This window comes from Scyliorhinus torazame, chromosome 6 (assembly GCF_047496885.1).
Source record: "Scyliorhinus torazame isolate Kashiwa2021f chromosome 6, sScyTor2.1, whole genome shotgun sequence".
NCBI lineage: Eukaryota > Metazoa > Chordata > Chondrichthyes > Carcharhiniformes > Scyliorhinidae > Scyliorhinus > Scyliorhinus torazame.
The window spans coordinates 245,502,189-245,529,687 of NC_092712.1; the positions used below are offsets into that span (position 1 = coordinate 245,502,189).

General features: G+C 50.2%; 1 long non-coding RNA gene across 1 annotated transcript in view; it reads left to right on the forward strand.

Moving 5' to 3' along the window:
- Positions 1-27,499, forward strand: part of LOC140425363 (uncharacterized) — a 184,916-nt gene that overhangs the window by 91,492 nt on the left and 65,925 nt on the right. Inside the window, exon 3 of the long non-coding RNA XR_011947842.1 lies at positions 1,989-2,074. This is a non-coding gene — a long non-coding RNA (uncharacterized lncRNA). The remainder of the gene's footprint in view (positions 1-1,988; positions 2,075-27,499) is intronic.

Below are 27,499 nucleotides of genomic sequence, written 5' to 3' on the forward strand. Positions count from 1 at the left end.
ACATTGTTTTGTTTTAAAAAACACTTGTCCATTTCTGCAGTATCACACCTGGAGAGTACGCCGTGAGCTTCCCACACCACAATCTATTAAAAGTTGTGGGTCGGTTGAACTCCATGAAACATTTTGAGGTTCTGTAAACCCGGACCTATAACACTCCTTAAAGCTGCACTGGGTCAAATGTGGCCTTGCTGTCAAGGGCAGCACTCTCACCTCACCTCCGAAGTTCAACTCCTTTTTTTTCCATGTTTAAACCAAGGCTGTAATGAGGTCAGGAGCTGAGTGACCCTGATGGAACGAAAACTGAACATTAGTGAACCGATTATTGATAATCAAATGCCGCTTGATCACATTGTTGATGAACCATTCCATCACTTAACTGATGATAGAGATTTAATTGATGGGGCAATAATTGAGTTGGATTTGTCCTGCTTTTTGTGTAAAGGACATTGCTGGGTAAATGCCAGTGTTATAGCTGTACTTGAAAAGCTTGGCTAGGGACATACTAAGTTCTGGAGCACGAGTCTTCAGTACTATTGCCAGAATATTATCCAGGCCCAGAGTCTTTGCAGTATCCAATGCCTTCAGCCATTTTTGATATCACATGAGCGAATCAAATTGGCTGCACCATCTGTGATGTTGAGGACCTCTGGAGGAGGCCGAGATGGATAATCCACTCAACACCTCTAGCTGAAGATTGTTGCAAATGCCTCAACCTTGCTTTTGAGATGATGTGCTGGGCTCCCCCATCATCTAGGATGGGCCCCAACACCAAGTCCACAAAGTGTAGAGCATGATCGGAAATAGCTATTGCCTCATCCCAGAAAGGAGAGACCTACCCACCACAAAGAAAGTCAATTTGAGAGTAGACCTGATGGACGTGAGAGATAAAAGAAACGTCCTTCTCACTCAGATGTAAAAATCTCCACGGTTTTGGGCCTTAAGTTTTTATCTTGTTTGCTAGTAAGGAATTTTCCCAGGAATCCTGGAGAGTTATTGGACAGTAAAACTGATAAGATTTTTCTGTAATGTTTCTTGAATATTTCTTTATCGGATATGAAACAATTAAAAATAGAAGAAAAATGGTTGTGTGGATGACAGTTGAGCATTATCCAATTGTAATAAGTTTTTTTGCTTTCCAATTGACATAGGAAGCAGTATTGTTGTGTTGACTGATGAATCTCTGCAGGGTCATGAATTATAGAATTTACAGTGCAGAAGGATGCCATTCAGCCCATCGAGTCTGCACCGGCCCTTGGAAAGAGCACCCTGCCCAAGCCTACACCTCCATTCTATCCCTGTAACCCAGGAAACTCACCCAACCTTTTTTATTGGACACAAAGGGCAATTTGGCATGAGCACTCCACCTGACCTGCGCATCTTTGGACTGTGTGAGGAAACCCTCGCAGACACAGAGGAACATGCAGACTCTGCACAGACAGTGACCCAAGCCGGGAATCGAACCCGGGTCCCTGGAGCTGTGAAGCAACAGTGCTAACCACTGTGCTAACGTGTGGGCAAGCATGTGAAAAGGCTCCAGGAATACACAAACACCTTGCGTTTATGTGGGGCCTTGAGTGAGGAGAGAGAGAGAGGTAGCAAGGCTTAAGAGGTTTAAAAAGGAAATTGAAAATCTTAGAGCCTAGGCAACTGAAAGCATGGCCACTGACCTTGCTGGGGCAATGGAAATCAAGGGTGCATTCGAGACCAGAATTGGAGAACAGTGGGAATTTAGAAAAGATGTTGGGATGAAGCGATAGGAAAGAGGATGACCATGGGAGAATTTTAACACAAGAATGCGAATTAGCTTGCTAGATTCTTTGTACAGAATTCAGTAAGTTTCCTTTCAGACTTTATAATATTCTCCAAATTGTAAACCCTAGGATCTGAAATGTTACTATGTTCATGGTAGAGATTTTCAATGTGTCATAGAATTTGGTTACATAATTTCTATATACTGTTTAACACAAGTGTTTTATTTTAATTTCTAGAGTGCATCATGAATAAAGTGGAGGGCAAGCTTGAGCAGATGATACCATGAAGAAAAGCTCACAGGTCCTCTATCACCAACTATCGAGTAAGAATTATGTACATTATTGACTTTGCATGAAGCACAGGAATTGTTTGCAATGTAGATGACTTATATACCAAATCAAAATTTTGGTTATTAGATGTAGAAACAAGTTAACAGGATAAAAAGAAATTGAAAAAGAATTTGCTTTTAAAAAAAAGCAAGAAGGTAAGAGCCCATGGGATTCAGGACAATTTGGCAAATTAAATCCAAAAGTGGCTCAATAACGGGAGGCAGAGGGTGATGGTTGAAGGTTGGTTTTGTGACTAGAAGCTTGTGCCCAATAATGTCTTGCATGGAATGGTGCTGGGTCCCTTTCTGTTTGTGGTGTACATTAATGATCTAGACTTGAATGTAGGGGCTATGATCAATAGGTTTGCAGATAACATGAAAATTGGTGATGTAGTAAATAGTGAGGAGGAAAGCCTTAGATTACAGGGCAATATAGTCGAGCTGGTCAGAGAGGCAAAACAGTGGTAAATGGAAGTTAGTGTGAGGTATTGCATTTTGGGATGACTAACCAAAGCAGGGGGGTTATGATGGGGTTGTATAAAGCACTTGTTAGGCCATAGTTCAAGTACTGTGCAGTTCTGGTCGTCGCACTACAGAAAGAATGTAATTGCAGTTGAGAGGATGCAGAGGAGATATCGTCTGGGTTGGAGCGTTTCGGCTATGAAGAGAGTCTGGTTCGGCTGAGGTTGTTTTCCTTCGAGCGGACTTGAGTGAGGTGTACAAAATTGAGGGACATAGATAGGGTAGATGGGAAGAAACCTTTCCCTTTAGTAGAGGTGTCAACAACCAGACAGCATAGATTTAAGGTAAGGGGCAAGAGACTTGGACGGGAAAAAAAACTTTTTGACCCAGAGGGTGGTGGGAATCTGGAACTCTCTACCTTAAAGGGTGGTAGAGGTGGAACACTCACAACGTTTAAGAAGCATTTAGATAAGCATTTGAAATGCCATAGCATGCAAGCCTATGGACCACGTGCTGGAAAATGCAATTAGAATAGATAGGTGCTTGATGACTTGCTTGATAACCGTAAGACATAGGGGCAGAATTAGGCCACTCGGCCCATCGAGTCTGCTCCACCATTCAATCCTGGCTGATATTTATCTCATTCCATTCTCATGCCTTCTCCCCATAACCCCTGATCCTCTTAATAATCAAGAACCTATCTACCTCTGTCCGAAAGACTCTCAGTGATTTGGCCTCCACAGACCTCTGCGGCAAAGTGTTTCACAGATTCACCACCTCTGGCTGAAGAAATTCCTCCTCAACTCTGTTTTAAAGGATTGTCCCTTTAGTCTGAAATTGTGTCCTCTGCTTCTAGTTTTTCCTACAAGTGGAAACATTCTCTCCACGTCCACTCTATCCAGGCTCGCAGTATCTTCCAAATCATTAATGTATATTGTGAAAAGTTGTGGTCCCAGCACCGACCCTTGAGGCACACTACTAGTCACTTGCTGCCATCCTGAAAAAGACCCCTTTATCCCCACTCTCTGTCCTCTGCCAGCCAGCCAATCCTCTATCCATGCTGGGATCTTACCCTTAACACCATGGGCTCTTAACTTATTTAACAGTCTTCTATGCGGCACCTTGTCAAAAGCCTTCTGGAAATCTAAATAAATCACGTCCACTGGTTCTCCTGTCTAACGTCCTTGTTACTTCCTCAAAGAACTATAACAGATTTGTCAGACATGACCTCCCTTTGACAAAGCCGTGCTGACTCAGTCCTATTTTAACATGCACTTCCAAGTACTCTGCGATTTCATCTTTAATAATGGACTCTAAAATCTTACCAATGACTGAAGTCAGGCTAACTGGCCTATAATTTCCCTTCTTCTGCCTTGCTCCCTTCTTAACTCGCAGTGTTACATTTGCCACTTTCCAGTCCTCTGGGCCCTTCCTACCTCCACTGATTCCTGAAAGATCACCACCAATGCCTCCACAATCTCCTCAACGTATCTCTTTTAGAACCCTGCGGTGTAGTTCATCCGGTCCAGATGATCTATCTACCTGCAGGCCTTTCAGTTTCCCCAGAACCTTCTCCTTAGTGATGGTCACTGCACTCACCTCTGCCCCCCTGATTCTCCTGGTGCTCTGGCATCCCACTGGTGTCTTCCACCGTGACGATTGACGTAAAGTAACTATTCCAGTTCCTCTGCTATTTCTTTGTTACCTATTGTTACTTCTCCAATCACATTGTCCAGTGGTCCAATGTCTATTTTTGCCTCTCTCTTCCTTTTATACATTGAAAAAAATGCTTCCTATCTTCCTTTATATTATTAGCTAGCTTGTACTCCTATTTCATTTTCTCCCCCTTGTTGCTTTTTTAGTTGTCCTCTGATCGCTTTAAAAGACTTCCCAATTCTCTGGCTTCCCAATAATTCTCGCCACTTTGTATGCTTTTTCTTTTGCTTTTATGCTGTCCTTGATTTCCTTCATCAGCCATAGATACCTTGTCCTGCCCTTAGCATGTTTCCGCCTCCTTGGGGTGAATTTCTGCTGTGCCTCCCAACCCCCAAAAATTCCTGCCATTGCTATTCCACTGTCTTCCCTGCTAGGCTCCTTTTCCAATCAACTCTGGCAAGCTCCTCCCTCATGTCTTTGTAGTTAGCCAAATTTAAATGTAATACCGTTACACCTGATTGCAACTTCTCCCTCTAAAATTGCAAGGTAAATTCTATCATATTGTGGTCACTGCTCCCGAAGGGTTCCTTCACCTTAAGCTCCCTAATCAAGTCTGCCTCATTACACATCACCAAATCCTGAATTGCCTGTTCCCTAGTAAGCTCTGTCTCAAGCTGCTCCAAAAAAAATCTTGGACATTCCACAAATTATTTTTCTTGGGATCCACGACCAACCTGATTTTCCCAGTCCACCTGCATAGTGAAGTCCCCCATGATTATTGTAATATTGCCTTTTTTACATGCCTTTCGATTTCCTGATTTATTTTCTGCCCCACATCCTGACTACTGCTAGGGAGCCTGTACATAACTCCCATCAGGGTCTTTTTACCTTTGTGATTCCTCAACTCTACCCACAGAGATTCAATGTCTTCTGATCATTTCTCGCTCCTTGCTATCAATTTAACTAGATTCCTTACTAACAATGCAACCCCGCCCCCTTTGCTCATCTGCCTGTCCTTTTGATAGGACACATATCCTTGAATAGTTAGATCCCAGCCGTTATCCACTTGCAGCCACGTCTCTGTGACGTCCACAACATTGTACCGGCCAATTTCAATGTGCGCAACAAGCTCATTTACCTTGTTCCGTATACTGCGCGCATTTAGGTACAACACCCTCAATCCTGCATTGATCCTTCTCACACTTGTCACCTTTTTTGCTCTGCCTGAGAGTGATGTTGTTTTATTTTGGTTCTATATTTCTCCTTCAAGTTATTACACCTTCTGAGCGAACATTCTGGTTCCCACCCTCCTGCCATACTAGTTTAAATCCTCCCGAGTGACTAGCAAACCTCCAAGCCAGGATACCGGTGCCCCTCCAGTTTAGATGCAACCCGTCCTTCTTGTACAGGTCCCACTTGTCCCGGAAGAGATCCCAATGGTCCAAAAATCTGAAACCCTTCCTCCTACACCACCATTTAGCCACGTGTTTAGCTGCTCTATTCTCCTATTTCTAGCCTCACTGGCACATGGCACAGGGAGTAATCCTGAGATTAAAACCCTCGAGGCCCTGCTTTTTAGCTTACTGCCTAACTCCCTGAACTCCTTCTGCAGAAGGATCTCATGACTCTTCCTACCTATGTCGTTAGCACCTATGTGTACTACGACCTCTGGCTGTTCACCCTCCCCCTTCATAGAACATAGAACATTACAGCGCAGTATAGGCCGAAGGGCCCTCGATGTTGCGCCGACCTGTGAAACCACTCTAAAGCCCATCAACACTATTCCCTTATCGTCCATATGTCTATCCAATGACCATTTGAATACCCTTAGTGTTGGCGAGTCCACTACTGTTGCAGGCAGGGCATTCCACACCCTTACTACTCTCTCAGTAAAGAACCTACCTCTGACCTCTGTCTTATATCTATCTCCCCTCAATTTAAAGCTATTTCCCCTCGTGCTAGACATCACCATCCGAGGAAAAAGGCTCTCACTGTCCACCCTATCCAATCCTCTGATCATCTTGTACGCCTCAATTAAGTCACCTCTTAACCTTCTTCTCTCTAATGAAAACAGCCTCAAGTCCCTCAGCCTTTCCTCATAAGATCTTCCCTCCATACCAGGCAACATTCTGGTAAATCTCCTCTGCACCCTTTCCAATGCTTCCACATCCTTCCTATAATGCGGTGACCAGAATTGCACGCAATACTCCAAATGCGGCCGCACTAGAGTTTTGTACAGCTGCAACATGACCTCATGGCTCCGAAACTCAATCCCTCTACCAATAAAAGCTAACACACCGTACGCCTTCTTAACAACCCTCTCAACCTGAGTGGCAACTTTCAGGGATCTATGTACGTGGACACCGAGATCTCTCTGCTCATCCACATTGCCAAGAATCTTACCATTAGCCCAGTACTCTGTCTTCCTGTTATTCCTTCCAAAATGAATCACCTCACACTTTTCTGCATTCAACTCCATTTGCCACCTCTCAGCCCAGCACTGCAGCTTATCTCTGTCCCTCTGTAACTTGTAACATCCTTACGCACTGTCCACAACTCCACCGACTTTAGTGTCACCTGCAAATTTACTCACCCATCCTTCTACGCCCTCCTCCAGGTCATTTATAAAAATGACAAACAGCAGTGGCCCCAAAACAGATCCTTGTGGTACACCACTAGTAACTGGACTCCAGTCTGAACACTTCCCATCAATCACCACCCTTTGTCTTCTTCCAGCTAGCCAATTTCTGATCCAAACTGCTAAATCTCCCTGAATCCCATGCTTCCGTATTTTCTGCAGTAGCCTACCATGGGGAACCTTATCAAACGCTTTACTGAAATCCATATACACCACATCAACTGCTTTACCCTCATCCACCTGTTCGGTCACCTTCTCAAAGAACTCAATAAGGTTTGTGAGGCACGACCTACCCTTCACGAAACCGTGTTGACTATGTCTAATCAAATTATTCCTTTCCAGATGATTATACACCCTTTCTCTTATAAACCTTTCCAAGATTTTTCCCACAACAGAAGTAAGGCTCACTGGTCTATAGTTACCGGGGTTGTCTCTACTCCCCTTCTTGAACAAGGGGACAACATTTGCTATCCTCCAGTCTTCTGGCACTATTCCTGTTAACAAAGATGACTTAAAGATCAAAGCCAAAGGCTCAGCAATCTCCTCCCTAGCTTCCCAAAGAATCCTAGGATAAATCCCATCCGGCCCAGGGGACTTTTCTATTTTCACCCTTTCCAGAATTGTTAACACCTCCTCCTTATGAACCTCAAGCCCTTCTAGTCTAGTAGCGTGAATCTCAGTATTCTCCTCGACAACATTGTCTTTTTCCTGTGTGAATACTGACGAAAAATATTCATTTAGCACCTCTCCTATCTCCTCGGACTCCAAGCACAACTTCCCACTACTGTCCTTGACTGGCCCTACTCTTATCCGAGTCATTCTTTTATTCCTGACATATCTATAGAAAGCTTTCGGGTTATCCTTGATCCTACCTGCCAAAGACTTCTCATGTCCCCTCCTGGCTCTTCTTAGCTCTCTCTTAAGGTCCTTCCTAGCTAACTTGTAACTCTCGAGCGCCCTTACTGAACCTTCATGTCTCATCTTTACATACGCCTCCTTCTTCCTCTTGACAAGTGTTTCAACTGCCTTAGTAAACCACGGTTCCCTTGCTCGACCACTTCCTCCCTGCCTGACAGGCACATACTTATCAAGGACACGCAGTAGCTGTTCCTTGAACAAGCTCCACATTTCCATTGTGCCCATCCCCTGCAGTTTTCCTCTCCATCTGATGCATCCTAAGTCTTGCCTTATCGCATCATAATTGCCTTTCCACCAGATATAATTCTTGCCCTGCGGTATATACCTATCCCTTTCCATCACTAAAGTAAACGTAATCGAATTGTGGTCACTATCACCAAAGTGCTCACCTACCTCCAAATTTAACACCTGTCCTGGCTCATTACCCAGTACCAAATCCAATATGGCCTCGCCTCTTGCTGGCCTCGTTCAGAGACTTCCTTTTTATATAAATGTTTTTTATTGGGTTTTTGAACATATTTGCCATTATGTACACAGGATATGATATATATATATATATATTTAGAAGAAGAGAAGGGCACACCCACACAAATCACAAAGGGAAAGAAAGAAAAAGAAAAAAAGGAAACAACACGAGAGAAATACAAAATCAATTATTTACACACTTAAGTAGGCATCTGTTTGTGGAGGGAAGGGGTGCGGAGACTGGAGGGGGGGGGCCAGATATACATTTGGGTGCCGGAGAGACAATTACAGAGGGCAATACTCGAATGGGTCTGGTGCTGGTGTTGTCCCTTGCTTCTCCCGGACGGCTTTCGCTGCCGTTGTCGTCTCGTGCTCACTTCCGCTTATATTCTCCTTTTTCTCTGTTCCTGTGGATGCCAAGTTTGTTAACGTTTCCCTGCCTCTCGCCCCCCCCCACCTCCCTGGCTCTCCTCTAGTGTTCCCTCTCTCTTCCCTCCCCCCCCCCCCCCCTGGTCTATCTCTCCCTCTCAAGCTTTGGCTACTGTCCCCTGTTTCTTGGCTACCTGGCTATTCTTCTGCTTGTTTGTTGGCCACAAACAGGTCCCGGAACAATTGCGTGAACCCTCCCACGTTCTGTGGAAGCCATCGTCTGACCCTCGGATGGCGAATTTGATTTTCTCCATTTGTGAGATTCCGAGAGATCGGACAGCCAGTCTACAGCTTTGGTTGGTGCTACTGACCGCCAGCCAAACAGGATTATACAGCGGGCGATCAGGGAGGCAATGGCAAGGGCGTCTGCCCTCCTCCCAGGAATAGATCTGGCTGGTCCGAAACCCCAAAGACCGCCACCTTCGGGCATGACTCCACCCTCACCCCCACCACTTTGGACATTGCCTTGAAGAAGGCTGTCCAGCACTCCACAAGTCTGGGGCAAGACCAGAAAATGTGGGCGTGGTTGTCCGGGCTTCCTTGGCACTGTTCACATCTATCCTCCACCTCTGGGAAGAACCTACTCATATGGGTTCTTGTTAATTGGGCTCTATATACCACTTTCAGTTGCGTCAGGCTGAGCCTTGCACACGTGGAGGTGGAGTTGACTCTATGCAGTGCTTCGCTCCAGAGTCCCCACCCTATTTCGATCCCAAGGTCCTCCTCCCATTTCATTCTTGTTATGTCCCGTACGGTGTTGCCCCCTTCTACCAGTCGGTCATACATGTCGCTACAGTTTCCTTTCTCTAGAATGCTTGCGTCCAGTAACTCTTCCAGTAATGTCTGTCGTGGCGGTTGTGGGTATGTCCTTGTCTCCTTTCGTATGAAGTTTTTGAGTTGCAGGTACGTTAGCTCGTTCCCTCTGGCTAGCTGGAGTTTCTCTGTCAGTTCATCCATTGTTGCGATCCTGCCGTCCGTGTATAAGTCCCTGACTGTCAGTGTCCCTCCGTCCTGTCCCCATCTTTTGAAGGTGACGTCAGTCAGCGCTGGTGTAAACCTATGGTTGTTGCAGATGGGAGCTTTGTCCCACATTTTGGTCAGGCCAAATTGCTGCCGTAGTTGGTTCCAGGACTGGAGGGTGGCTATCACCACTGGGCGTGATTTTTGGGTGGGGATGTTAGTGCCACCGTGGTGAGGGCCCGAAAGGAGGTCCCCCTGCAGGAGGCCTCCTCCGCGCGCACCCATTCGGCGGGAACTGAAGAACATAGATTGGGGGCGGATGTTTGAGGGCAAATCAACATCTGACATGTGGGAGGCTTTCAAGTGTCAGTTGAAAGGAATACAGGACAGGCATGTTCCTGTGAGGAAGAAAGATAAATACGGCAATTTTCGGGAACCTTGGATGACGAGTGATATTGTAGGCCTCGTCAAAAAGAAAAAGGAGGCATTTGTCAGGGCTAAAAGGCTGGGAACAGACGAAGCCTGTGTGGCATATAAGGAAAGTAGGAAGGAACTTAAGCAAGGAGTCAGGAGGGCTAGAAGGGGTCATGAAAAGTCATTGGCAAATAGGGTTAAGGAAAATCCCAAGGCTTTTTACACGTACATAAAAAGCAAGAGGGTAGCCAGGGAAAGGGTTGGCCCACTGAAGGATAGGCAAGGGAATCTATGTGTGGAGCCAGAGGAAATGGGCGAGGTACTAAATGAATACTTTGCATCAGTATTCACCAAAGAGAAGGAATTGGTAGATGTTGAGTCTGGAGAAGGGGGTGTAGATAGCCTGGGTCACATTGTGATCCAAAAAGACGAGGTGTTGGGTGTCTTAAAAAATATTAAGGTAGATAAGTCCCCAGGGCCGGATGGGATCTACCCCAGAATACTGAAGGAGGCTGGAGAGGAAATTGCTGAGGCCTTGACAGAAATCTTTGGATCCTCGCTGTCTTCAGGGGATGTCCCGGAGGACTGGAGAATAGCCAATGTTGTTCCTCTGTTTAAGAAGGGTGGCAGGGATAATCCCGGGAACTACAGGCCGGTGAGCCTTACTTCAGTGGTAGGGAAATTACTGGAGAGAATTCTTCGAGACAGGATCTACTCCCATTTGGAAGCAAATGGACGTATTAGTGAGAGGCAGCACGGTTTTGTGAAGGGGAGGTCGTGTCTCACTAACTTGATAGAGTTTTTCGAGGAGGTCACTAAGATGATTGATGCAGGTAGGGCAGTAGATGTTGTCTATATGGACTTCAGTAAGGCCTTCGACAAGGTCCCTCATGGTAGACTAGTACAAAAGGTGAAGTCACACGGGATCAGGGGTGAACTGGCAAGGTGGATACAGAACTGGCTAGGCCATAGAAGGCAGAGGGTAGCAATGGAGGGATGCTTTTCTAATTGGAGGGCTGTGACCAGTGGTGTTCCACAGGGATCAGTGCTGGGACCTTTGCTCTTTGTAGTATATATAAATGATTTGGAGGAAAATGTAACTGGTCTGATTAGTAAGTTTGCAGACGACACAAAGGTTGGTGGAATTGCGGATAGCGATGAGGACTGTCTGAGGATACATAGGATTTAGATTGTCTGGAGACTTGGGCGGAGAGATGGCAGATGGAGTTTAACCTGGACAAATGTGAGGTAATGCATTTTGGAAGGGCTAATGCAGGTAGGGAATATACAGTGAATGGTAGAACCCTCAAGAGTATTGAAAGTCAAAGAGATCTCGGAGTACAGGTCCACAGATCACTGAAAGGGGCTACACAGGTGGAGAAGGTAGTCAAGAAGGCATACGGCATGCTTGCCTTCATTGGCCGGGGCATTGAGTATAAGAATTGGCAAGTCATGTTGCAGCTGTATAGAACCTTAGTTAGGCCACACTTGGAGTATAGTGTTCAATTCTGGTCGCCACACTACCAGAAGGATGTGGAGGCTTTAGAGAGGGTGCAGAAGAGATTTACCAGAATGTTGCCTGGTATGGAGGGCATAAGCTATGAGGAGCGATTGAATAAACTCGGTTTGTTCTCACTGGAACGAAGGAGGTTGAGGGGCGACCTGATAGAGGTATACAAAATTATGAGGGGCATAGACAGAGTGGATAGTCAGAGGCTTTTCCCCAGGGTAGAGGGGTCAATTACTAGGGGGCATAGGTTTAAGGTGAGAGGGGCAAAGTTTAGAGTAGATGTACGAGGCAAGTTTTTTACGCAGAGGGTAGTGGGTGCCTGGAACTCACTACCGGAGGAGGTAGTGGAAGCAGGGACGATAGGGACATTTAAGGGGCATCTTGACAAATATATGAATAGGATGGGAATAGAAGGATACGGACCCAGGAAGTGTAGAAGATTGTAGTTTAGTCGGGCAGTATGGTCGGCACGGGCTTGGAGGGCCGAAGGGCCTGTTCCTGTGCTGTACATTTCTTTGTTCTTTGTTCTGGCTCCTTGATCCATCCCCTTATTCGCTCGGCCGTCACCACCCAGTGATAGAGTTGTAGGTTTGGGAGGGCGAGCCCCCCCCCCCTGGATTTTGTTTTTTGTAAGACCTTCTTTGGGATCCTAGCATTCCTCCCCCCCCCCCCCCTTTTTTTTTTTTTACTTCCTCTGTCAGACTGGCGAGGTTCCATTTGTGAATCCCTTTCCAGTCATGGGCTAATTGGATCCCCAGATAGTGGAATTTGTGTTGGGCTTGTTTAAACGGCAGTCCCGTTAGTGCTGCCCCACCTACTTGTGGGTGTACCAGGTAGATCTCGCTTTTGCTCATGTTGAGTTTGTAGCTCGAGAAGGCGCCAAATTATTTCAGGAGCGCGATGATTCCGTCCATGTTGCTTTGTGGGTCTGAAATGTAGAGGAGCATATCTGCATAGAGTGAGACTTTGTGCTCTCTGCCGTCCCTTTGGATCCCCCTCCAGCTTTTTGCTGCTCTGAGCGCAATTGCTAGTGGCTCAATTGCGAGAGCGAACAGCAGTCGGGACAGTGAGCATGCTTGTCTGGTGCCCCTGTGCAGCTGGAAGTATCGGGAGTTGGTGTTGTTGGTCCGTACGCTCACCATGGGAGCATTGTATAGGAGTTTTACCCAGGAGGTGAACCCTGTTCCAAGCCCGAACCGCCAGTACCTCGATGAGGTATTTCCATTCGACTCTGTCGGCGGCCTTTTCTGCGTCTAGAGAGACGATCACCTCTGGTGTTCTCTCCCCGGATGGGGTCATTATCACATTCAGCAGGCGCCTAATGTTCAAAGTAAGCTATCTACCTTTGACAAAGCCCACCTGGTCCTCTGCGACCACCTCTGGTACACAGTCTTCTAGCCTTTTGGCTCGAATCTTGGCCAGATTTTGGCATCTGCGTTCAGCAGTGAGATGGGTCTGTATGACCCACATTCCGTTGGGTCTTTATCTTTCTTGGGTATCAGCGAGACTGAGGCCTGTGCTTACGTGGGTGGCAGTGTGCCCTTAGCCAGCGAGTCTGTGAACATCTCCCGCAGGTGCGGGGCCAGTGCTGCCACAAATTTTTTGTACAAGTCCGCCGGGAACCCATCTGGTCCCGACGCCTTTCCCGCCTGCAGTGAGCTAATGCTGCCCATGATCTCTCCCAGTGCTAGTGGTGCTTCCAGGCCCCGTTTTCTGCCCTCCCCCACGACTGGTATGTCCAGTCCATCAAGGAACCATTTCATCCTGGCCTCCCCCATTGGGGGCTGTGAGGTGTACAGCCCGTGGTAAAAGGCCCTAAAGGCTTTGTTGATCTTTTCTGGTTCTGTTTCTAATGTGCCTCTACTATCCCTGACTTGTGCAATTTCTTTGTGTGGTAAACCACGTTATTGTATTACATGCATTGTACTGTATCATACATGCCTGGGCTTGTCCAGGCTGGCTCCGCCTGTGGCTCCTCCCTCGGGCTTCTGTATAAAAGTGGCAAGTCTCCGCCTCCGGAACCAGTTCCGGTCCAGAGGCAGGAGGCTTGCTGTTTAGTGTATTCAAGCCTCAGTTACGTTTATCAACTCGTCGTGTAATATTGAGGGTGTACTAATTCAATACACTAAACTTCTAAAGATGGACTCTTCACTCAAGATGAACTCCTCACTCAAGCCTGATCGTTTGGAACTGGACCCACAAGCAGTCGACGCGACCGATACATTTGAACACTGGCTAAGCTGCTTCGAGGCAATGAAGACTTCACAGACCTCCAGAAGAAGCAGGTCCTACACGCACGGGTGAACTCAAGAGTCTTTGACCTCATCAGGGACGCCCCCTCGTATGTGGAGGCAATAACGCTGCTAAAAATCCGTCAACCAGGTATATGCGAGGCAACTCCTCGCCACGAGACGGCAACGCCCGGGGGAATCGCTCGCAGATTTCCTGCATGCCTTGCGCATCGTCTGTCGGAACTGTGACTGCCGGGCGATATTGGCTACCCAGCACGCGGAGCTGCTGATCAGGGACGCCTATGTCGCGGGCATGCACTCTAACTATATCCGCCAGCGACTATTAGAAGGGGGGACACTCGGCCTCCCAGAGAAAGTACAACTCTCCAACTCACTGGAGGTGGCCTCCCAGAACATGGGGGCCTACACCTCCGACCGCGCGGCACCCTCGTGAGCCTCGTGGGCTCAGCCCTCAACCGACGTGGGTGTGACGCAAGCCTGTGCCGCGCAGTGGCCCGCCAACGCCGGAGGCCCGAAGTGCTACTTCTGTGGCCAGAATAATCACCCCCGACTGCATTGCCCGGCACGGAACTCAACCTGTAACGGCTGTGGGAAGAAGGGCCACTTCGCGAAAGCCTGCCAGGCTCGACCCCCCCCCCCCAAAAATCTTCTAGGCCCATCAGCGCTGCCTGCTGCCTGTTGGGGCCACCCCCAGCTGCCGCGCCACCCGCCACGTGCGACTCATGGGGGCCGCCACCTTGGGACCGCCCCGCTGCCTCCCGGGAGCCCTGCTCACCCGACCGCACGCTGGCCACCGCTACCTCTGACCAGCCCACCGACCGCCTTCCGACAATCGCCTCCGTCACACTCGACCTGTCCCGGCCTCAGCACCTCGCAAAGTCCACGATGACCGTCAATGGGCAAGAGACGGCGTGCCTTTTCGACTCCGGGAGCACAGACAGCTTCATACACCCAGACACGGTAAGGCGCTGCCCCCTCCCCATCCTACCCGCGACCCAGAAAATCTACCTGGCCTCCGGATCCCACACAGTAGAAATCCAGGGGTACTGTGTCGCGACCCTCACTGTGCAATCCGTAGAGTACACCAACTTTAGGCTCTACATCCTACCCCATCTCTGCGCTGCCCTATTACTGGGGCTTGACATCCAGTGCCATCTCCAGAGCCTTACCCTAAAGTTCAACGGACCCTACCCCGCCTCACCATCTGTAGCCTCGCGACCCTTAAGGTCGCCCCACCCTCCCAATTCGCAAACCTCACGCCCGTTGCTACCAGAAGCAGACGCTACAGTGCCCAGGACAGGGCCTTCATCAGGTCGGAGGTCCAGCGACTCCTGCGAGAGGGGATCATTGAGGCGTACCCCCCTCCCCCGCACATCTGACATAGTCAATCAGATTGCGCAGTATCGAGTCTTCTCTACAGTCGACTTGAAGTCTGTGTACCACCAGCTATCTATCTGCCCGGAGGACCGCCAATACACTGCCCTCGAGGCAGATGGCCGCCTCTACCCCTTCCTCAGGGTCCCCTTCGGCGTCACCAATGTGGTCTCGGTCTTCCAAAGGGAAATGATCCAAATGGTCGACCAGTACGGGCTGCGGGCCACTTTCCCGTACCTAGACAACGTCACCATCTGTGGCCGTGACCAGCAGGACCATGACGAAAACCTCCGGCGCTTCCTCCACACCGCAAAACTCTGAACCTAACTTATAATAGAGAGAAATGCTTCTTTCGCACAACCCGCCTGGCCATCCGTGGAACACGGTGTCCTTGGGCCCGACCCCGACCGTATGCGCCCACTCTTGGAACACCCCCTCCCGCACTGCCCCAAGACCCTGAAGAGGTGCATGGGGTTCTTCTCTTACTATGCCCAGTGGGTCCCCAACTATGCGGACATGGCCCATCCACTAATCAATTCCGCCACCTTTCCTCTGACGGCTCAGGCCCGACTGGCTTTCAATTGCATCAAAGCAGACATTGCCAAAGCCGCGATGCACGCTGTGGACTAATCCATCCCATTCCAAGTGGAGAGCGATGCATCGGACTTTGCTCTGGCCGCTACACTCAACCAGGCAGGCAGGCCTGTGGCTTTCTTCTCCCGTACCCTCCATGCCTCCGAAATTCGACACTCCTCCATCGAAAAGGAGGCCCAGGCCATCGTGGAAGCTGTGAGACATTGGAGGCATTACCTGGCTGGCAGGCGCTTCACTCTCCTCACTGACCAATGGTCGGTTGCCTTCATGTTCAATAACACACAGCGGGACAAGATTAAGAACAACAAGATCGCGCTCTCCACCTCCAACTACGATATCTTGTATCATCCTGGGAAACTCAATGAGCCCCCACATGCCCTCTCCCACGGTACATGTGCTAGCGCACGAGTAGACTGACTCCGGACCCTCCACAATGACCTCTGTCACCCGGGGGTCACCCGCATTTTCCACTTTATCAAGGCTCGCGACCTGCCCTACTCCATCGAGGAGGTCAGGTCCGTGACCAGGGACTGCCAGGTCTGCGCGGAGTGCAAACCGCACTTCTATGAGCCAGACAGAGCACACCTGGTAAAGGCCTCCTGCCCTTTCGAGCGCCTCAGCATGGCCTTCAAAGGGCCCCTCCGCTCCACTGACCATAACGTGTACTTCCTCAACATCGTTGATGAGTACTTCAGATTCCTCTTCACCATCCCCTGCTGTGACATGACCTCTGCCACCATCATCAAGGCCCTACACGGCCTTTTCACCCTGTTCGGGTTCCCTGCCTACATCCACAGTGATCGGGGCTCCTCCTTTACGAGCGACGAGTTGCGTCAGTTCCTGCTCAGCAAAGGCATCGCCTCCAACAGGACGACCAGCTATAACCCCCGGGGAAACTAACAGGTGGAGCGGGAGAACGCAATGCTCTGGAAGGCCGTCCTTCTGGCCCTGCAGTCGAAAAGCCTCCCAGTCTCCCGCTGGCAGGAGGTCCTCCCCGATGCGCTTCACTCCATCCTGTCGCTCCATTGTACAGCTACTAACGAGACTCATGAACATATGTTTGCCTTCCCCACGAAGTCCACCTCCAGGGTCTCGCTTCCGTCCTGACTTCCATCCTGGCTGACAGTCCCATGGCCCGTCCTTCTCCGGCAGCATGCGAGCAGCCATAAAACCGACTCCCTCGTCGAGAAGGTCCTGCTGCTCCATGCAAACCACCAATATGCCTACGTGGCTGTGGTGAATGTATTACTGCTACCATTCACCATTGTATTACATTACATTACATTGTATTATGTTGGTGCCCTTGTGGGCTCCGCCTATGGCTCTACCCCCTCGGGGGAGGTATATAGATCTGCATCCTGTAGGCGGCACTCGGTATAGAGCAGTCGCAGGTAGGCACAGTTCTAGCTGATTAAATCCACTGTTCACTTCAACTCTCCGTCTCGTGTGAATTGATGGTCGCATCAATTTAATCAGCTACAATATCGCGATGGAAGCAGCCCTCAAACCTGATCGACTGGAACTCGACTCTCAGGCAGCAGAAGCCAAAGGAATTTTTTCACACTGGCTCCGCTGTTTTGAGGCCTACCTCGCCGCCTCATCCTCGCCCGCCGTCACCAAGGGACAGAAACTGAGTCTCCTCCACGCCCGGGTGAGCCACAGAATCTCAATGCAGATCGAGGAAGTGACCACGTACGCAGATGTGGTCGCGATCCTGAAAAGACAGTACGTGAGGCCGGTGAATGAAGTGTTCGCGCGCCATCTCCTCACCACTCGTCAACACCCTGGGGAATTGCTGGAGGAATACCAACGCGACCTGAAGGTACTCGCTCGAAACTTCAATTATAAGGACGTCACGGCCTCGGAGCATATGGAACTTGCCATCCGGGACACCTTTGTGGCTGGAGTCCGGTCCAACTATGTCAGACAGCGCTTGCTTGAAAAGGGCGCCCTCGACCTAGAAGAGATGGTAAAACTATCCACCTCCTTAGAAGTAGCGTTTCAGAGCCTCAATGCTTTCCCCTCCGACCACGCGATCCCCTCGTGGACACCCGACCAGAGGGTGCCTCAGGCCTGCGCCGCGCCCAACCCGGGGGGCTGCCCTGCTATTTCTGCGGCCAGAACCAGCACATCAAGCAGGTTGCACGGCTCGGAAGGCGACCTGTAGCGACTGCGGCACGAAAGGACACTTTGCCAAAGTCTGCCTGGCCTGTTCCAAATCTTCTAAATCACAGGCCCGACTTTCAGACTCACAGGCCCGCAGATCCCGCAGCGTGGCGGCGTGCCTGCTGGTACCGCCCCCTTCGGACGCGTCATCAGCCTCGTGCTGTCTGTGGGGGCAGCCATCTTTAACCCTACCCAACACGTACGACTCATGGGGGCCGCCATCTTCAACGCCGCCCAACACGTGCGACCGACATCTTGGCCGCCATCTCCAAAGCTGCCCGACACGTGTGACCGACGGGGGTAGCTATCTTGGGACCACCCCATCACCTCCGACCACGCCAGCTACCCGCAGCTCAGCGCTGTCACCCTCGACCAGTCACGACTCAAGCATCTCAGGAACGCGATGATGACCGTCTGGGTCAATGGGCATGAAACGCCCTGCCTGTTTGACTCTGAGAGGACCGAGAGATTTGTCCATCCAGACAAGGTAAGGCGCTGTTCTCTCCAAATTTCCACCCCATTCCAAACAATCTCCCTCAATTCTGGTTCACACTTGGTGCAGATTCGGGGGTACTGTGTCGCGAACCTCGCGATACAGGGCGCCAAGCACACCAATTTCAAACTATATGCCCTCCCCGACCTCTGGCTCCTCTCCTGTTAGGACTGGACTTCCAGTGCAACCTCAGGAGGCTGACCCTGAAGTTCGGTGGGCCCCACCTCCTCTCACCATATGTAGCCTCGCGACTCTTAAGGTCGCTCCTACCCCGCTCTTCGCGAACATCACCGCCGACTGTAAACCCGTTGCCACCAGGAGCAGGCGGTACAGTGCCCAGGACAGGACTTTTATCAAGTCAGAGGTCCAACGGCTCTTGAGGGAGGGGGTTATCGAAGCCAGTAATAGCCCCTGGAGAGCCCAAGTGGTGGTCGTCAGGACCGGGGAAAAGAACCGGATGGTTGTAGACTACAGCCAAACCATGAACCGGTACACCAAATTCGATGCATACCCCTTTCCCCGGATAGCGGACATGATGAATCAGATTGCACACTACCGGGTGTTCTCCACAGTAGATCTGAAGTCCGCATACCACCAGCTCCCAATCCGCCCGGAAGATCGCCACTACATGGCCTTTGAGGCAGACGGCCGCCTCTTCCACTTCCTCCGGGTCCCCTTCGGCGTCACCAACGGGGTCTCGGTCTTCCAAAGAATGGTGGACTGAATGGTGGACCAGTATGGGCTGCGGGCAACATTTCCGTACTTGGACAACGTCACCATCTGCAGCCATGATCAGCAGGACCACGACGCCAACCTTCAGAAGTTTCTCCAAACCGCCCAAGCCCTCAATCTCACCTATAACAAGGAGAAATACATTACATTGTATTATGTTGGTGCCCTTGTGGCCTCCGCATATGGCTCCGCCCCCTCGGGGGAGGTATATAGATCTGCAGCCTGTAGGTGGCACTCAGTACAGAACAGTCGCAGGCAGGCACAGTTCTAGCTGAATAAATCCACTGTTCACTTCAACTATCCGTCTCGTGTGAATTGATGGTCGCATCAGTGGCACGCCAGAACGGGTGGCAAGACACGGTCTCCCTTCGGGATTTGGCTCCTGCAGGGTCCCCGGAGACCACCACCACTACCCCCCATCCTACACCGTCTTCCCCCACCCCTGCCCACCTCCCTCATGAACTGACACCCGCAGGCCCGCCGGCGACAAGCACCACCACCTCCGCCCGTACACCGCCCCCCCCCTTTGCCGACTCAACATCTGGGTGAAGAGGCAGATGACAACACGCTCCCGGACGCGCAGGTCTCGTCGCCGGCGCCCACATCACAGCCGGGACTGAGGCAATCACAGCGGAAGGTCAAGGCACCTGACAGACTTTACCTTTAAGACCACTTCACCCCCCCCACCGGACTCTTTTTTTAAACAGGGGGTGAATGTGGTAACCCACGTTATTGTGTTATATGCATTGTACTGTAACATACATGCCTGGGCTTGTCCAGGCTGGCTAAGTCTGCTTTCTCAGCTGGTGTGCCAGCAGGCAGCTGGCTTTGTCTCCGTGTTCGTATAGGGTACCATGTGTCTGGCGGAGTTGATGGAGAGCAGATCAAAGTTCCTTTGTAACTCTTTCCCCTCCGCCAGGAGCTCTACGGTCGGGGCCTCAGAGTATTTACGGTCTACCTCCAATATGGAGTCGACCAGCTGCTGCCTAGCCACCCTTTCCTCCCTATCTCTTTGCGCTTTGAAAGCGATGATTTCCCCTCTTAGCACGGCTTTTAGCGCTTCCCAGAACGTGGAGGGTGAGACCTCCCCGTCCTGGTTGTTCTCCTTGTACTCTGCTATGGCCCGCAATATCTTTTCGTTGAAGGCCTTGTCAGCTAGTATGGTAACGTCCAACCTCCATGTGGGGCATTGGGCCCTGCCCGTCTCCAGCCTCATGTCCATGTAGTGTGGAGCGTGGTCTGATATCACAATTGCGGAGTATTCCACTTTGTCTATCCCCGGAAGCACCGTTTTCCCCACCACAAAGAAGTCAATTCAGGTGTATATGTTGTGTACTGGGGAGAAGAAGGAAAACACCTTCTTCCCTGGGTGGGTGAGCCTCCAGGGGTCCACCGCTCCCATCTGTTCCATAAAGTGACCGAGTTCTCTTGCCATGCTTGAGGTTTTCCCCGTTTTGGGGTTTGATCTGTCTGTCGTTGGATCCTGTACACAGTTGAAGTCTCCCCCCCCACCCCATGATTAGCTGGTGCGTCACTATGTCAGGGATTTCTGCCATGGTCTTCTTGATGAAGCTCGTTTCGTCCTAGATGGGCGCGTACACGTTAACTAGTACTACCGGTGCCCCATCCAGGGAGGGCCCCGCTGACCATGACGTACTGCCCCCCTGGGTCCGTAACCGTCTTTGTCGCCCTAAACATCATCCTCTTGCTGATCAATATCGCCACCCCCCTGGCCCTCGTCCACTAACAGGAATGGTAGGTCTGTCCCACCCAGCCCTTTCTTACCCGCACAGTCGATCCTGCTCTCTCAGGTGCGTCTCTTGGAGGAAGATTATGTCTATCTTCATGTTTCTTAGGTGGGTAAGGACTCCTTCTGCACTGTAAACTCTATGATAATCCCTCCTTTGTCCCTCTTTCCCCTGTTCCTATCCCCGTTTGCTCTCCCGCCTCTGTTAAGTGGTTTCCCCCCCCCCCGCTGCCTGGCACCTTCCCCCCTGTTGGGGGTGCGCTGCGGCCCTGCTTTGTTGCATGACCCCGGTGCTAGCATTCTTGCTGGTGCAGTGACCCCCCTCTCGGGAGTTACTGTCTCGCTTCTCCCTTGCCCAGCCTCTGCGTTTTTCTGCCCGCTCTTCCCCCATCCTATCCTGCGCTCCCCTCACTTGCTCTCCCTTCTCCGGTGCACTAGTTCCCTCGTGCTGGGGCCTGGTCTCCCACCTGTGGCAGTCCCTCGGGTAGTGGTTTACTTTTTGTTCAGGGTGCACGCGCCATGGTGGGGGTGGGGGCGGGGGGGCCTGTCGTTGCCTCACCCCTCCCCACTCCTCCGTCGGCGTGTTGTTGCCCCTCGCCAGGGGCCCCGTATTTCTACCCTCGCTGTTGGTTTTCCAGCCCGTGTTCCTCTATAAACTTGTTTGTTTTGGCGGGGACTGTGAAGAAATACTCTCTTCCTTGGTATGTGACCCAGAGTTTCGCTGGGTGCAGCATACCAAAACACACATTGTTCTTGTGAAGAGCTGCTTTCGCTCTATTGAATTTGGCCGGTCTCCTGGCGAGGTCTGCCCCAATGTCCTCGTAAACTCTAATGAGGTGTCCTTCCCATTTGCAAGTTCTGTTTTGCCTGGCCCAGTGCAGGATTGTCTCCTTGTCTTGGTACCGGTACAGTTTAGCTATAACTGCCCTCGGGTGGTCCCCTGCCCTGGGCTTCGGGCGCAGCGACCGGCATGCTCTGTCCATTTCTGGTGGGTTGGGGAAAGTTTCCCTCCCCATTAAGTTGCCCAGCATCTCGGCCATGTAGGCCATGGGGTTTCAACCCTCGATCCCCTCTGGTAGGTCCACTATCCTGACATTTTGTCTTCTTGAGTGATTTTCCTGATCGTCCACCCTGCCATTCAGTCTCCCCTGCGTTGTGCTCAGTCTCGCCACCTCTTTCTCTAGGGCCGTGATCCTGTCGCTCATGTCAGTCGCGGCTTTTTACAGCTCCTTAATGGTCGCCCCTTGGGTTTCCAGTTTCTCCTCTTGGGCTTCCAGTTTCTTCTCTGCTCTGTCCAAGGCGAGCTGCACCTCCGCCAGGGCCTTGGCCATTGCTGCCTGTACTGCGGCCTCTATGTCTGCTCTGGTCCCTGCCTTGTTTTCCTGCTGATGTTCCCTCAGCACCTCGGCAAAGGCTGCCTTGCAGTTCCAGTTCCACTCTGGCCTGGGGGGGAAATACTCCTGTCTGACCAGTTCTTTTTATTGCGGCAAGGCTCCTGTTCCCCAGCTTCGTGTGCCGATTAGCTCGTCTGAACGGGCTCGCGTATTGCCCAGTTTGCTTTTGGTGCCCTTTCTCCCTCTGCTTTGGCTCCCTTCTGGCAATTTTCCCCCCCCTTTTCTTTTCGTCCCCCCCCCTTCTAAAAAGACCCTTTACAGGTAAGTGTTTTTTTTTTTCAAAAAGTGGAAAAAAACAACGAAATTTTCTCTCCCTTTAAAAGTTTTCTTTTCAAAGTTTTTTTTTTTTGGAAACAGGGGAAGTTCTTCTTTTCTTTTTCTCCTCCTCACTCACCCAGGGTCCAGAGAGGGAGAGAGAGAGGCTTCTGGTCGGGCCGGGAGTCCCCCTTTGTTCCGCCGCCTGTCTCGTGGTGGTTTCCGCCGGGGGGAGGAGGGTGTGTGTTTGCAGGTCGTTCCTGCTGGCTCGGTCCCCGCTTCTCCTTGGCCGCCCACGTTCTGCTGTGTGGGAGAGGGGGGGTGGCTCGGTCGGGCCGGCTCAGTGGCTCGGTCGGGCCGGCTCGCAGTGGCTCAGTCCCCGCTTCGTGCCGCCTCTCCCCAGCCGTCCATGTTCTGCTGTGCGGGGGTGGGGGGTGGCTCAGTCGGGTCGGCTCGTGGGCCCGCGCTCTGATGCGCTTGCTCCGTGCTCTGATGCGCTTGCTCCGTGCTCTGATGCGCTAGCTCCGTGCTCCGATGCGCTAGCTCCGCGCTCCGATGCGCTAGCTCCGTGCTCCAATGCACTAGCTCCGCACTCCGATGCGCTAGCTCCGCACTCCGATGCGCTCGCTCCGATGCGCTAGCTCCATGCTCCGATGCGCGAGCTCCGTTCGGGGGGGGGGGGGGCGCGGCTCTCCCCGGCCGCTTCCAAGTCTCCGGCTCCTTTCGCACACCTTTCCCTCCTTTCCTCCCACGGGGCACAGCTTACCGGTCCGGTCCCTCGCGGCCTCTTCTCTTTTTTTCCCCCTCTGCTCGTACCTCCGGGTGAGCGTTGCATGGGTCCTTTCTTTTCTTGTCTCCTCTCTGTTTTTAAAAAAAAAACAGGATTAAGAAGAGGGAAAAAACCCCGGACAAAACAAGCAAAAAGGACAGAAAGAAGAAAAGCAAGAGAAAAAAAACCCTGAGAACCTAGTTCTTTAGCGGGAGCTGCCCCGTGCACGTCTTCCCCCTACAGAGCCCTCTGAATGCTGTTCCGGGCCATTTTTCGACTGGCGGTGATTTCATTCAGAGACATCCTTGACCGTGGCACCAGGGAGACCATCCTAGAGTCTTTCACGTCTACAGAAGAGCCTATCTATGCCCCTTACTATAGCCTCCCCTATAACTATTGCTCTCCTGTACTTTGCCCACCCCTGCTGAGCAACAGAGCCAGTTGTGATGCTGTTGTGACTGGCTGCTGTTTTTTTCGCCTGATGGGCTATCCCCCTCAACAGTATCCAAAACGGTATACCTGTTAGAGAGGGGACAGCCACAGGGGATTCCTGCACTGACTGCCTGCCATTTCTCGCGGTTACCCATCTTATCTGCCTGCACCTTGGGTGTGACCACATCTCTAAAAAATTCCTATCTATGACGCTTTCCCCCACTGCATCCAACTAAGTGCATCCAAATGCTGCTCCAACTGAACCACACGGTCTGTAAGGAACTGCCATTGGTTACACTTGCTGCAGACGTAGTTGACCCAAACGCTAGAAGCGCCATGGATCTGCCACATCTCACGGCACAGACACGATGGGCCAATCATTAATTTTTTTACCAATTCACTAAACATTTACCATATGTAGCACGGGAGCACAGTGGTTACAGCACCAGGATCCCAGGTTTGATTCCCAGCTTGGGTCACTGTCTATGCGGAGTCTGTGCATTCTCCCTGTGTATGCATGGGTTTCCTCTGGGTGCTCCGGTTTCCTCCCACAGTGCAAAGATGTGCAGGTTAGGTGGATTGGCCATGCTAAATTGCCCTTTGTGTCCAAAAAGGTTAGATTGGGTTATGGGGATAGGGTGGAGGTGTGGGGCTTAAGTGGGGTGCTCTTTCCAGGGGCTGATGCAGACTCAATGGGCTGAATGGCCTCCTTCTGCACTGTAAATTCTAATGTTCTAACTTTGTACCGATGGTTTCATCCGAGTGGTCTCTCATCATGCCATATTATCGGTTGGTAGTTCTGCTGAATAGTTATTCTAATTATTATAAGACCATGAGACATAGGAGCAGAAGTGGGCCATTCAGCCCATAACACCTGCTCCACTGTTCAATGAAATCATGGCTGATCTGATATAATCCTCAACTCCACTTTCCCATCTTATTCTCATTGTGATGAATGTAGGAATTTCAGATATGTTGTAGTAAATGTATTTGGTGCAGTAAGGGTTAAAACTCTGAGTTAATGTGTGTATGACTGTAAGACAGCTGGACTTTTTGGGAGCCGAAGGTGCAATTAAAGCATTGTAAAAGCTTGGGCTAAAAATCCTGGCTTGCAAGACAGATGGACTTTTTGGGAGCCAAAGGTGCAATTAAATCATTGTGAAAGCTTGGGATAATGGATTTTTGTTTGGACTAAGAGGGTTGCCTGGGGAGTAGATAGTTGGAGACATTGTTTCAGCTTGGTAAGATGATGTAACTGATGGGAGGAGCTAGACTACCAGGCATTTTGCAGAAAAACAGGCAGTGCAGTTGATTCCTGGAAGTCAAACCATGAAGACAGTTTCTGAAGACTTCAGTTAGAGATCCTTAATTTTTCTGACAGGATTCAGATCTATCTCTTAAAACAGTGTCAAAGAACATCTCTTAAACAAGTATTCCTCGATCTGCTAGTCGTATTTAAAAGTGGATGTTGACCTGAGATGGGTTGGTTTAAGTGGAAATAGAGATAGCAATTAAGGATTATTGTGTCACTGCATTGAGTAGAGTTGTTTAAAGGGTATGTGTAAGCTATTTCCTTGTGTGATGTTAAAGATATTTTAACACTGTGTTAGTAATAAAGTTTGTTTTAATATATCATGTCCATATTTTGCGTGAAATCACTCCTGTATTCCTTTCTCACAGTCTTAGAATATTAAAGATAAAGTATTGGATCCTGTCCAGTATCCTAGCCACTGTTGGGGTCTGGTCTGGGATCATAATACCATAACCCTTGATTCCCTTACTGATTAAAAATCTGTCTATCTCAGCCTTGAACATACTTACGACCCAGCCTTTACAGCTTTCTGTGGTAAAGGGAGTCCGTATACCACCCTATTCATGTATGTGCCTAGATGCCCCTTAAATGCTGCTATCGTATCTGCTCCCACCACTTCCCCAGGCAGCACGTTCCATATATTTACCACCCTCAGTGTAAAACAAATTTGCCTCACACATCTGTTCTAAACTTTTCCCCATGCACTTTAAACCTATGTTCCCTAGTACTTCACTCTACTACCCTAAGAAAGAACATCTGACTATCTGCTCTGTCCATGCAACTCAACCTTGTAGACCTTTATCAGGTTGCCTCTGAACCTCCGTCGTTCCAGTGAGAACAGACCGAGTTTACCTAACCTCTCCTCATCGCTAATGTCCTCCATACCAGGCAACATCCTAGTAAACCGTTTCTGTACCCTCTCCAAAGCATTCACATTCTTCTGGTAGCGTGGCGACCAGAATTGTACACAATATTCCAAATGAGGCCTAACTAAGGTCCTGTACAGCTGCAACATGACTTGACCAGCAAGATGAGGGAGGTGGGGCTGGTGAAGATGACGGACGTGTGCTGGTCAAGGTGAGGGATTTGTATTTGGAGAGAGGGTTGGCCAGTCTGGAGGAGCTAAGGGAGCGGGTAGAGCTGCCGAGCGGGAGTGAGTTCAGGTATCTGCAGGTTAGGGACTTTGCGCAAAAGGTCTGGAGGGGGTTCCCTAGGATGCCGGGATACACCCTGCTGGAGTGACTGCTGCTTCCGGATGTGGAAGGGGAGAGAAGAATTGGGGATATATACAAATGGCTGGGGGAGCAGAGAGGTGAGAGGGTGATGAAGATCAAGGAGAAATAGGAAGTGGAGTTTGGAGGGGAGATCAATTGGGGAGCATGGAGTGAGGCACTGCGTAGGGTAAACAGGACCTCCTCTTGTGCAAGGATGAGCTTGATACAGTTTAAAGTGGTGCACAGGGTGCATGTGACTCAGGCGAGAATGAGTGGGTTCTTTCAGGGGGTAGCAGATAAGTGTGAGGTGTGGGCAGGGACCAGCGAATCACACACACATGGTTTGGTGTTGCAAAAAATTGGAAAAATTCTGGGCGGGAGTGTTCGTGGTCTTAGCTAGGATAGTGGAGGAGGAGGTGGACCAGGACCCTTTGGTTGTGATATTTGGGGTTTCAGAGAAGCCGGAGATCATGGAGAGCACGAAGTCCAATGTCTTGGTCTACGCCTGTCTGATTGCACGTCGGCGCATTTTGCTGGAGTGGCGGTCGGCATCGCCACCGAGGGTAGCTTCTTGGTTGGGTGACCTGTACGACTTCCTGCGATTAGAGAAGATAAAGTATGAGTTAAGGGGCTGTTCAGGGGAGTTTTGGCAAAGGTGGGGGATGTTTGTGACCGTGTTTGAGGGGCTGTTCATCGCAGGGGGGGGGGGGGGGGGGGGGTGAAAAAGGGGGAAAATCTGTACAGACTGTTTGGTTGATTGTAGGGAAGGATGTTTCCCGGGGTGTTTATTCGATGCAACCAGTTTTGATACATGTTTGTAATAAAATGCATTTTTTTAAAAATGACTTGACAATTTTTATATTCAGCGCCCCAACTGATGAAGGCCAGCATGCTCCTTGACCACCTTATGTGTTGCCACTTTCAGTGATCGGTGGATATGCACACCCAGATCTCCCTGCCAGTCAGTACTCTCAAGAGTTCTACCATTTATTGTGTCATTCCTACATGCATTTAAAAGTGCATTACCTTGCATTTGTTCGGATGAACTCCATCTGCCATTTCTCCGCCCAAGACTCCAATTAGTTTATATCTTGCTGTATCCTCTGACAATCCTCTTCACTATCCGCAACTCCACCATTTTTGTATCATCTGCGAACTTACTAATCAGGCCAGCTACATTTTCTTCAAATCATTTATACACACCGCAAACAACAAAGGCCCTGGAACTTATCC